The following is a 10,098-nucleotide window of genomic DNA, read 5'->3' on the forward strand; positions in this document are numbered from 1 at the left end:
CCAAATGTGTGGATTTTCCCATACGAGGCATTTTCCCAGTTCTCAGTCAACACCAACTCGGTGTTCCTAATATTACTCGGTTCTGGCATTGACTGCCCTGACTTAGTGCAGATGCCACAGGTTAAGGACTCAGTCCCACAAGACTCTCCCCTCCTTCTACTTTAGATGCCAATCTCAAGTTCAGGTTTCACCTGTGCCTCTTATCACCGGCTATAACTTGGAGGTTCCCAAGACCCCCTCCTAAGGTTTGATAACTTACTGCAATGGTTCACAGGCCCCAGGAAAACAATTTACTTACTAATGTTAAAGAAGAAACAACAGGGAATTCCCTGGTAGTCCAGTGGTTAGGACTTCGTGCTTTCACTGCCAAGGATGTGGGTTCAGTCCCGGGTTAGGGAACTAAAAAACAAAAACAAAACAAACAAAAACCAACCAAGCGAAAAAACACAACAGGTCCAAAATGGAGTCACTTGTGCTAAAACCAATTTCTAATTAGACAGTGCAGAATTTTCTAGTCAGGACCAATGAGATGCTTTCCATCCTCCAAAGAAAGATTAGGTAATTTGTCAAAAGGACCCATTCTGTCTCCCATAGGTAGGTTATCTAAACCTGAAATAATCTTTTTATTTATTTATTGCTTTTTTGACTGTGCTGAAAGGCAAGCAGGATCTTAGTTCCCTGACCAGGGATCAAACCTCTGCCCCCTGCTGCAGAGGAAACATGGAGACTTAAGCACTGGACTACCAGGGAAGTCCTGAAATAATCTTTTTTGTTTATGATTTTTTTTGTCTTGCTCCTGAAAACCTCTCCCTTTCTGTAACTCTGGAGCTCTTCTCTACTGGTAAGTTGGGATGCTGCCTGATTCATGAGTTGTTCAGTAAAGGCAGTTAGATCTTTAAAATTTACTTTGTTGAATTCTTGCTAACACTAGATTACTGGTTTATTATAAAAAGATACAATTTAGAAACAGCCATAAGGAACAGATGCACAGGGTGAGATACAGGGGAAAAGGCACATAACTTCCTTTATCTTTTAGATTGTGTCACCCTCCCAGCATCTAAATGTGATCAGCAACTCACAAGTTCTCAGAACCCCTTTGGTTAGAGTTTTTTATGGAAGCTTCATTACATAGGCATGATTGATTATATAATTGTCTACTGGTGATTGAATTCAATCTCCAGCCCTTCTCCCCTCACTGGACCTTGAGAAAGAAATGAAAGTTCCAACCTGGGAATCATGTGGTTGGCTCCCCTGGCATCCAGCCTCCATCCTTAGGGGCTTTCCAAAAGTCACTTCATTAATATAAACTCCAGTGTGGTGAAAGGGCCTTGTTATGAAAAGCAAAAGACATTCCTTCCACCTTTATTGCTCTGGAGCTATTTCAGAAACGGGACAAAAACAAATATAACAAAAGATGCTCCTATTGCTTTTACCACTTAGGAAATAATGAGACCTGGAGATAAAGAACAAATATGTATTTCTTATTGTATCATACTGTCATACAAAGAAAGGGGGTTTTGGCCACACTAGGCCAAAGTTTAAAGGGTGGAGCTGTTACATGCAATAGCAGAGAGAAGAAAAAAAAGGATTTGAAGGAGAAAGTGAAAATAAAAGGGAAAAGAACTGGAAAACAGACTTTTTCACACAAAGATTATCTTTAGAAGAGTCCTCTTTTTAGGAATATATATGTTTCTTTTGATAAAGAATGTCATTTCTTACCATAGTGAGATACACTGTACATTCATGGCTTTTGTTTATCAGGGGAACTTCTTGACCTTCCACTTTCCCATTGTTTTATAATGTTGAGTGTTCAAGGGTAGCAGAATATGCCACCCCAAACTATGCCACTTTAGTATAGCATTATTTTGAGCTGAAGGCAACTGAGAAGACACAGATACAAGAAAAGTTCTGGACTTCCCTGGTGGTCCAGTGTTAAGAATTGCCTGCCAATGGAGGGGACACGGGTTCGATCCCTGATCCAGGAAGATTCTGCAGGCTGCTGGGCAACTAAGCCCGTGCTCCACAGCTACTGAGCCCACGCGCTGTAACCACTGAAGTCTGAATGCCTAAAGCCTCTGCTCCACAACAAGAGAAGCCACCTTAATAAGAAGTTCATGCACCACAACTACAGAGGAGCCCCGTTCACCACAACTAGAGAAAGCCTGCGAGCAGCAAAGAAGACCTAGCACAGCCAAAACCAAAAATAAATAATTAAAAATAAAGGTTCTCTGCCCTCCTCTTATTTGCCTAAAAGCAGGACAGAAAGGTGTTCCTGCTCCTCTCTCTACTGCTGCTGCTGCTGCTAAGTCACTTCAGTCGTATCCGACTCTGTGTGACCCCATAGACGGCAGCCCACCAGGCTCCCCCGTCCCTGGGATTCTCCATGCAAGAACACTGGAGTGGGTTGCCATTTCCTTCTCCAATGCATGAAAGTGAAAAGTGAATGTCGAGTTGCTCAGTTGTGTCCAACCCTCAGCGACCCCATGGACTGCAGCCTACCAGGCTCCTCTGTCCATGGGATTTTCCAGGCAGGAGTACTGGAGTTGGGGTGCCATTGCCTTCTCCTAGGAAGGACAGAAAACTCTTGACCTTATCAGCCCAGAGAGGGCACCAGAGGAATCTACATAACAAACTTTACTAACTAGCCCTTATTTTTCATTAATGCTTAATATATTTACTTGCTCAACTTCATATATTTACTCACAACTTGCTTTCCTCTGTTATTTCTCTAAAAGTTTATTGCTTTCTTGGGTTAAGATACTACTGTTAAAAACAAGACAACAGGCTCAAAATGGAGTCACTTATGCTAACTTAATTACAATTTCAGTGCTCCCAGAGATGAAATCTTAAACCAGACAATCAGGGATTGCCTGATCAATACTGTGTGCATGCTCAGTCGCTTCAGTTATATCTGACTCTTTGCAACCCTGTGGACTGTAGCCTGCTAGGCTCCTCTGTCCATGGGATTCTCCAGGCAAGAATACTGGAGTAGTTTGCTGTACTATTAGGTAATCTGCCTGATAGATCCCTGCCATCCCCTAAAAGGATTTCCCTGGTGGTTCAGATGGTAAAGCATCTGCCTACAATGCAGGAGACCTGAGTTTGATTCCTGGGTCAGGAAGATCCTCTGGAGAAGGCAATGGCAACCCACTCCAGTACTCTTGCCTGGAAAATCCCATGGATGGAGGAGCCTGGTAGGCTATAGTCCATGGTGTTGCAAAGAGTTGGACATGACTGAGCAACTTCACTTCACTTTATTTCATCCCCTAAAGGAAAATGACCTTGCTGTAACTAATCTGATTTTTGTCTAGTATAATTAACTGTTCTGTCTCCTTTCTGCCTATAAAAGTCTCTTATTTTAGATAACTCCTCAGAGCACCTTTATATCTGTTGGTTGGATGCTACCTCATAAATTATTGAATAAAGCCAATAAAATCTTTACATTTGCTGAGTTGGATTTTGCTTTTTAACGTTATATAAGCCCAAGTTCTAACCACCCTTTTGAGTCACTACTGACTGTTCCCCATGCATGTGCAATGCACATGTTAAGAAACATGTTGGTTTTCCTCTTGTTTTTTTTTTTTTTTTTTTTTTTTTTTTTTATTCTTCCAATTTTATTTTATTTTTAAACTTTACATAATTGTATTAGTTTTGCCAAATATCAAAATGAATCCACCACAGGTATACATGTGTTCCCCATCCTGAACCCTCCTCCCTCCTCCCTCCCCATACCATCCCTCTGGGCCGTCCCAGTGCACCAGCCCCAAGCATCCAGCATCGTGCATCGAACCTGGACTGGCAACTCGTTTCCTACATGATATTTTACATGTTTCATTGCCATTCTCCCAAATCTTCCCACCCTCTCCCTCTCCCACAGAGTCCATAAGACTGTTCTATACATCAGTGTCTCTTTTGCTGTCTCGTACACCGGGTTATTGTTACCATCTTTCTAAATTCCATATATATGCGTTAGTATACTGTATTTATGTTTTTCCTTCTGGCTTACTTCACTCTGTATAATAGGCTCCAGTTTCATCCACCTCATTAGAACTGATTCAAATGTATTCTTTTTAATGGCTGAGTAATACTCCATTGTGTATATGTACCACAGCTTTCTTATCCATTCATCTGCTGATGGACATCTAGGTTGCTTCCATGTCTTGGCTATTATGAACAGTGCTGCGATGAACATTGGGGTACACGTGTCTCTTTCCCTTCTGGTTTCCTCAGTGTGTATGCCCAGCAGTGGGGTTGCTGGATCAATCCCTATCAAGCTACCAACAGTATTCTTCACAGAGCTAGAACAAATAATTTCACAATTTGTATGGAAATACAAAAAACCTCGAATAGCCAAAGCGACCTTGAGAAAGAAGAATGGAACTGGAGGAATCAACCTACCTGACTTCAGGCTCTACTACAAAGCCACAGTTATCAAGACAGTATGGTACTGGCACAAAGACAGAAATATTGATCAATGGAATAAAATAGAAAGCCCAGAGATAAATCCACGCACATATGGACACCTTATTTTCGACAAAGGAGGCAAGAATATACAATGGATTAAAGACAATCTCTTTAACAAGTGGTGCTGGGAAATCTGGTCAACCACTTGTAAAAGAATGAAACTGGACCACTTTCTAACACCATACACAAAAATAAACTCAAAATGGATTAAAGATCTAAACGTAAGACTAGAAACTATAAAACTCCTAGAGGAGAACATAGGCAAAACACTCTCCGACATACATCACAGCAGGATCCTCTATGACCCACCTCCCAGAATATTGGAAATAAAAGCAAAAATAAACAAATGGGACCTAATTAACCTTAAAAGCTTCTGCACATCAAAGGAAACTATTAGCAAGGTGAAAAGACAGCCTTCAGAATGGGAGAAAATAATAGCAAATGAAGCAACCGACAAACAACTAATCTCAAAAATATACAAGCAACTCCTACAGCTCAACTCCAGAAAAATAAACGACCCAATCAAAAAATGGGCCAAAGAACTAAATAGACATTTCTCCAAAAAAGACATACAGATGGCCAACAAACACATGAAAAGATGCTCAACATCACTCATTATCAGAGAAATGCAAATCAAAACCACTATGAGGTACCATTTCACACCAGTCAGAATGGCTGCGATCCAAAAGTCTACAAGCAATAAATGCTGGAGAGGGTGTGGAGAAAAGGGAACCCTCTTACACTGTTGGTGGGAATGCAAACTAGTACAGCCACTATGGAGAACAGTGTGGAGATTCCTTAAAAAACTGGAAATAGAACTGGTTTTCCTCTTGTTAATCTGTCTTTCGTCAGTCTAATTATAGGCTCAATGAACCTGAGTAGAGGGAAATAGTTTTTCTTCTCTAACAGTGTTTTAGTAACAAAAGGTCTAAGTTCTACACTGATTTCAGCTTCAACCTAATTTGATTTGTCCTCTGAAAGCCATAAGAGTTGCAGTCCCTCCAGTACCCATTATTTTGCATGCCCAATTACTGGGGCTCTGTGCTTTGCCCAACTTCTAATTATTCAGAGAAATAACAAAGCAGACATAGTTAATTACCTGGGTTAACAATAGTTAATAAGAACAAATATTTCCTTAATATTTACTTTATGTCAAGTGCTGTGTTAGTTACTGTTAACATTATCTCATTTAATCCCCACAACCTTTGAACTAAAGAATGTCACGCTTGTCATGTATCTCTAAAAGGATTGAGTCATTAGTCACTGTGGTGGCTGACCTTCAACACACTCTGAAAGGAGTTGAGGGCAGAGATCAGGAATGCGGCACTCTGTGCTTTGGGAAAACTGGCAGAACAGGCCTTCAGATGGATATTTTCAGGAGAAAATTTGAATCCAATTGAGACAGGAGGGAAGGAGGCAGGGCACAACCATTAAAAGAATGATACACAGGGGAATTTCCTGGTCGTCCAGTGGTTAGAACTTGGTGCTTTCACTGCAGGGGCCCAGGTTCAACCCCTGATGGAGGAACTAAGATCCCACAAGCCATGTGGCCTGCCCTCCATCCCCCTCCCTTCCCCCTCCCCCCACACAAAAAAATAGAGGATAAGAAAAATACCATTTAGAACCAAGTAGGCCCAAGATGGTGGGAGATTCAAATTCCAATAGACCTTGAGCCTCATTATAAGCTCACTGTAATACATGTGCATGCTCAATGACATACCCGCAGGCACCATAACAGTTCTGAGATTGGCCATAAAAGCCCAAAAAGTGAGAGGTAAACCAATTTCTAGAAACCCCCACTCCTTTTCCCAAATAGTTGGAATGATCTTCCTACTTGTTAGCCTATGAAATTACCCAACCTATAAAAACTATCAACCATGGGGCTTCTCTCCGAGATGGCCCACACTCTGTCTATGGAGTATGTAACTCCCTCAATAAATCTGCTTTCACTCTACTTCATCTAGTTCTTGAATTATTTCCTTTAGGAAGCCAAGGACCCTCACTTTGTGGCTTATCCCAGGGTCTTGCCGAAGACTTGGGAAGTGACCATCCTCTCATGCCCCATTTTCCTGCAACACAACTTCTTGCATTTCCCCACGCTTAGAAAAGCACTAAAATCATTAACTAAGACATCTGTGCCTTGTGACTAGCAGTAGCCCTCTACCAAGATGTGCTTGACGGCACTTACCCACTCTCTTCTCCACAATCAAAGACATGATCACCTCTCCCCTACCTCTTCAGAGCAGTTCCTCAGAGCTACCTGAGACAGTCTCTTGGGCTATGCTGCTGCTGCTAAGTCGCTTCAGTCGTGTCCAACTCTGTGCGACCCCAGAGACAGCAGCTCACCAGGCTTCCCTGTCCCTGGGATTCTCCAGGCAAGAACACTGGAGTGGGTTGCCATTTCCTTCTCCAGGGCATGAAAGTGAAAAGTGAAAGTGAAGTCGCTCAGTCGTTCCCGACTCTTAGCGACCCCGTGGACTGCAGCCTACCAGGCTCCTCTGTCCATGGATTTTCCAGGCAAGAGTACTGGAGTGGGGTGCCATTGCCTTCTCCGATCTTGGGCTATAGTCCTCAGTAAATCCCCAAGTAAAACTGAAACTCACAGCTCTCACATTGTGCATTTTTACTTCAGTCAACAATCCAATAAGCCAGGTATTGTTCTTTACATCTTGAACAAGAGGAAAATGAAGCTGTCAGACTAACTAACTTGTTCTGGATTAGAGAACCAGTCAACAGCAGGGCTTCCCTGGTGGCTCGGTGGTAAAGAATCTGCCTGCCAATGCAGGACACATGGGTTTGGTCTGGAAGATTTTCTGGAGAAGGAAATGGCAACCCACTCCAGTATTCCTGTCTGGGAAATCCCAAAGACAGAGGAGCCTGGCAGGTTACAGTCCACGGGGTCGCAAAGAGTCGGACATGACTTAGCGACTAAACAACAACAAAACAGCAGAATCAAGGCTCAAATCCAGGATTGTCTGAGTCTTGAGTATGTCCACTACTTAGGATGTGACTTTTTACATAGAGATTCTGATTTAAAATATTGAAACTAACACTAGTATTAACAATTTCCCACTGAGAGATCAGTCAAAAAAATGTTTCAATGATTATAGAATTGTTGCTGGAAGGGGGACCCCTTCCAGGGCCCAAAACTGGGCTCTTTTCTAACACTCGGAAATGAATTGTCTGAGGAGACACATGTGCTGACAAAGCAAGAGATTTTATTTGGAAAGGGCACCGGGGTGGAGAGCAGTAGGGTAAGGGAACCCAGGAGAACCGCTCTGTTGCGTGGTTCGCAGTCTCGGGTTTTATGGTGATGGGATTAGTTTCCAGGTGGTCTTTGGCCAATCATTCTAATTCAGAGTCTTTCCTGGTGGCACACGTATCGCTCAGCCAAGATGGATGCTAGCGAGAGGGATTCTGGGAAGTGTACGGACACGCGGTGTCCTCGGTGTCTCCTTTCGACCTTTCTGGAACTCTTCCAGTTGGTGGTGGCTTACTAGTTCCATATTCCTTAGCAGGATCTCCTGTAATAAAACAACTCATGCAAATAGTTACTATGGTGCCTGGCCAGGGTGGGCGGTTTCAATCAGTGTGCTTCCCCTAACAGAATAATAAACTGAACACAGAAGACTACTTGCTGTTTTAAGTAGTCGAGAAAGCTTTAGTTCATTATATCTGTGTTTGACTTTGCAGATCTCAGAAAAGGATGTATTCAGTAAGTGAATTTGATGTTTTTCATCTCTTCCGCTTTCCCCCTTTGGGAGTTCCTGTGGAGATGCTAATGATGATAGTAGATAAGGATCAAAGGTAGACAAAACATAAGGGATAGACTACTGGAAGGAGCCCGGATGATTCCCCTCAGGAATCCACTCCTAAATGATTAAACAGCATCCGCCTAGTCTTTAAAGTTTGAAGTTGAATACTGGTGAGGAAGCTATCGTCCTACTTACTGATGAGGCAGGGAGAAAGTTTCAACTTGTCAGAGAAACTGAGGCTTCTTGCCTTATTATATTGAAATTCAGAACTGGCATGGTTATGCACTTTTTTCTCAGCAATATAAGAGAGTTTAGATTGAAGTTCTGATAACAGTGTAAATCTCCATGAGTGTGAATATGAATATATCTTCAAATAGATTATAAAGTTTTTTGAGGACATGGATTACATCTCTTCTTTCTAGAACTAAGCAAGGTTTTGCTCATGACTGTTAATCAGTACATTTGTGATGCTCATTTGGTTCCAGTTTAAACACAAATAAGAAGTGAAAATGAATGAAGGAAACTTGCTGTTTTAGGAGTTTTGCTTGAATGCCTAGAATCAAAGTTATTAAATGTAAGCTGTAAAAATACCTGGTTCATGTACTACTTGTAGCTCAGAGGGAGAAAGACTAGGTCTGGAAGGTCAGATTCATATGAAATTAAAACGCAGAAAATGCCAGAAATTAAGGTATATCTTATTTTTCAAAAAGTTAAAATGCTAGATATGAATAGTTGATCTCACTTGTTAAAATACAAACCCTCAAACCTTCATAGTTTCCTCTGCAAAATAAGTTGGAGCTGGTAGGGTTTGAACAAGGCACCAGGCAATGCTCTTACAGGCCTTTCAGAGCTGTCATTCTGGGATAGTACGACAGGTTCAAGATGATAGCTTGGGAATAGAAGGCTGCTAAACTTAGAGAAGGAAATGGCAACCCACTCCAGTGTTCTTGCCTGGAGAATCCCAGGGACGGGGGAGCCTGGTGGGCTGCCATCTATGGGGTCGCACAGAGTCGGACACGACTGAAGAGACTTAGCAGCAGCAGCAGCAAACTTGATCATATACCCTTATGCAATTTAATGGACTTTCTCCCCGCCCCTGCCCATCACCAGCTCTTTTAAGACTATATCATATTTCCCTGAGGATACCTACAATCTAGCATAACGACCTGCTGCTGGAGTGGGTTGCTATTTCCTTCTTCAATGCATGAAAGTGAAAAGTGAAAGTGAAGTCGCTCAGTCGTGTCCAACTCTTAGCGTAACGACCTACAATTTAGCAAAATGGGGGCTGGAGGAGGCGTCCAATAAATGTCTGCTGATTGAATGAACACCTGCGGGACTAGATTTTACCGCACTTATTTCTAAGCGTCCTCAAGAGGTCAGCTCCCAAATCGAGTTCAGGGTCTGGCGGAGGTTCCCGCACCTTCGCACCGCACTTGCCTTCTGCAATAACCAAGTCTAAACTGATGCCTTCGCAGTGACCGGCTCCGGTGGTTCTCACTGCGGGACAACTTGAGTTCCTCTAATGATCTGGGACAGGCATCTGCAGTCAGTGCCCTTAACAGATTTAGGGCCGAGCGGGTACCGAAACCCAGGAAGCGCCAGACATTGACTTAAAGCAGATCCAATTAGGACGCCCAAGAACCAAAGAAAGCCGGAACCCTCGGGTAGCCACGCTGTCCGCTGAAAAACCTATCCTCCTCTTCCTCCCACGCTACCCTGTTGCTAGAGCAACTGTGGGCGTCACTAACCTGACGGCGGAAACAGGACAAAAAGAGTACACGTCTCCAGCTACAGGACAGATCCGTTGCGCAGGCGCACTAGCTTTCTCTGGCTATAGTTCTCATGCAGTAGACGTATTCTGCGTCTGCGCATTACTTAT

At 42.8% G+C, this 10,098-nt stretch overlaps 1 long non-coding RNA gene across 1 annotated transcript; it reads right to left on the bottom strand.

The window, feature by feature from the left end:
* Positions 1-7,662: 7,662 nt before the first annotated feature.
* Positions 7,663-10,029, bottom strand: LOC132346291 (uncharacterized). The gene is made up of 2 exons (XR_009496077.1): positions 9,968-10,029; positions 7,663-7,988 (listed from the first exon to the last, which is right to left on the bottom strand). It is a non-coding gene; the product is annotated as an uncharacterized lncRNA (long non-coding RNA).
* Between the last annotated feature and the right edge of the window lie 69 nt (positions 10,030-10,098).

This window comes from Bos taurus, chromosome 10 (assembly GCF_002263795.3).
Source record: "Bos taurus isolate L1 Dominette 01449 registration number 42190680 breed Hereford chromosome 10, ARS-UCD2.0, whole genome shotgun sequence".
NCBI classification, from domain to species: domain Eukaryota; kingdom Metazoa; phylum Chordata; class Mammalia; order Artiodactyla; family Bovidae; genus Bos; species Bos taurus.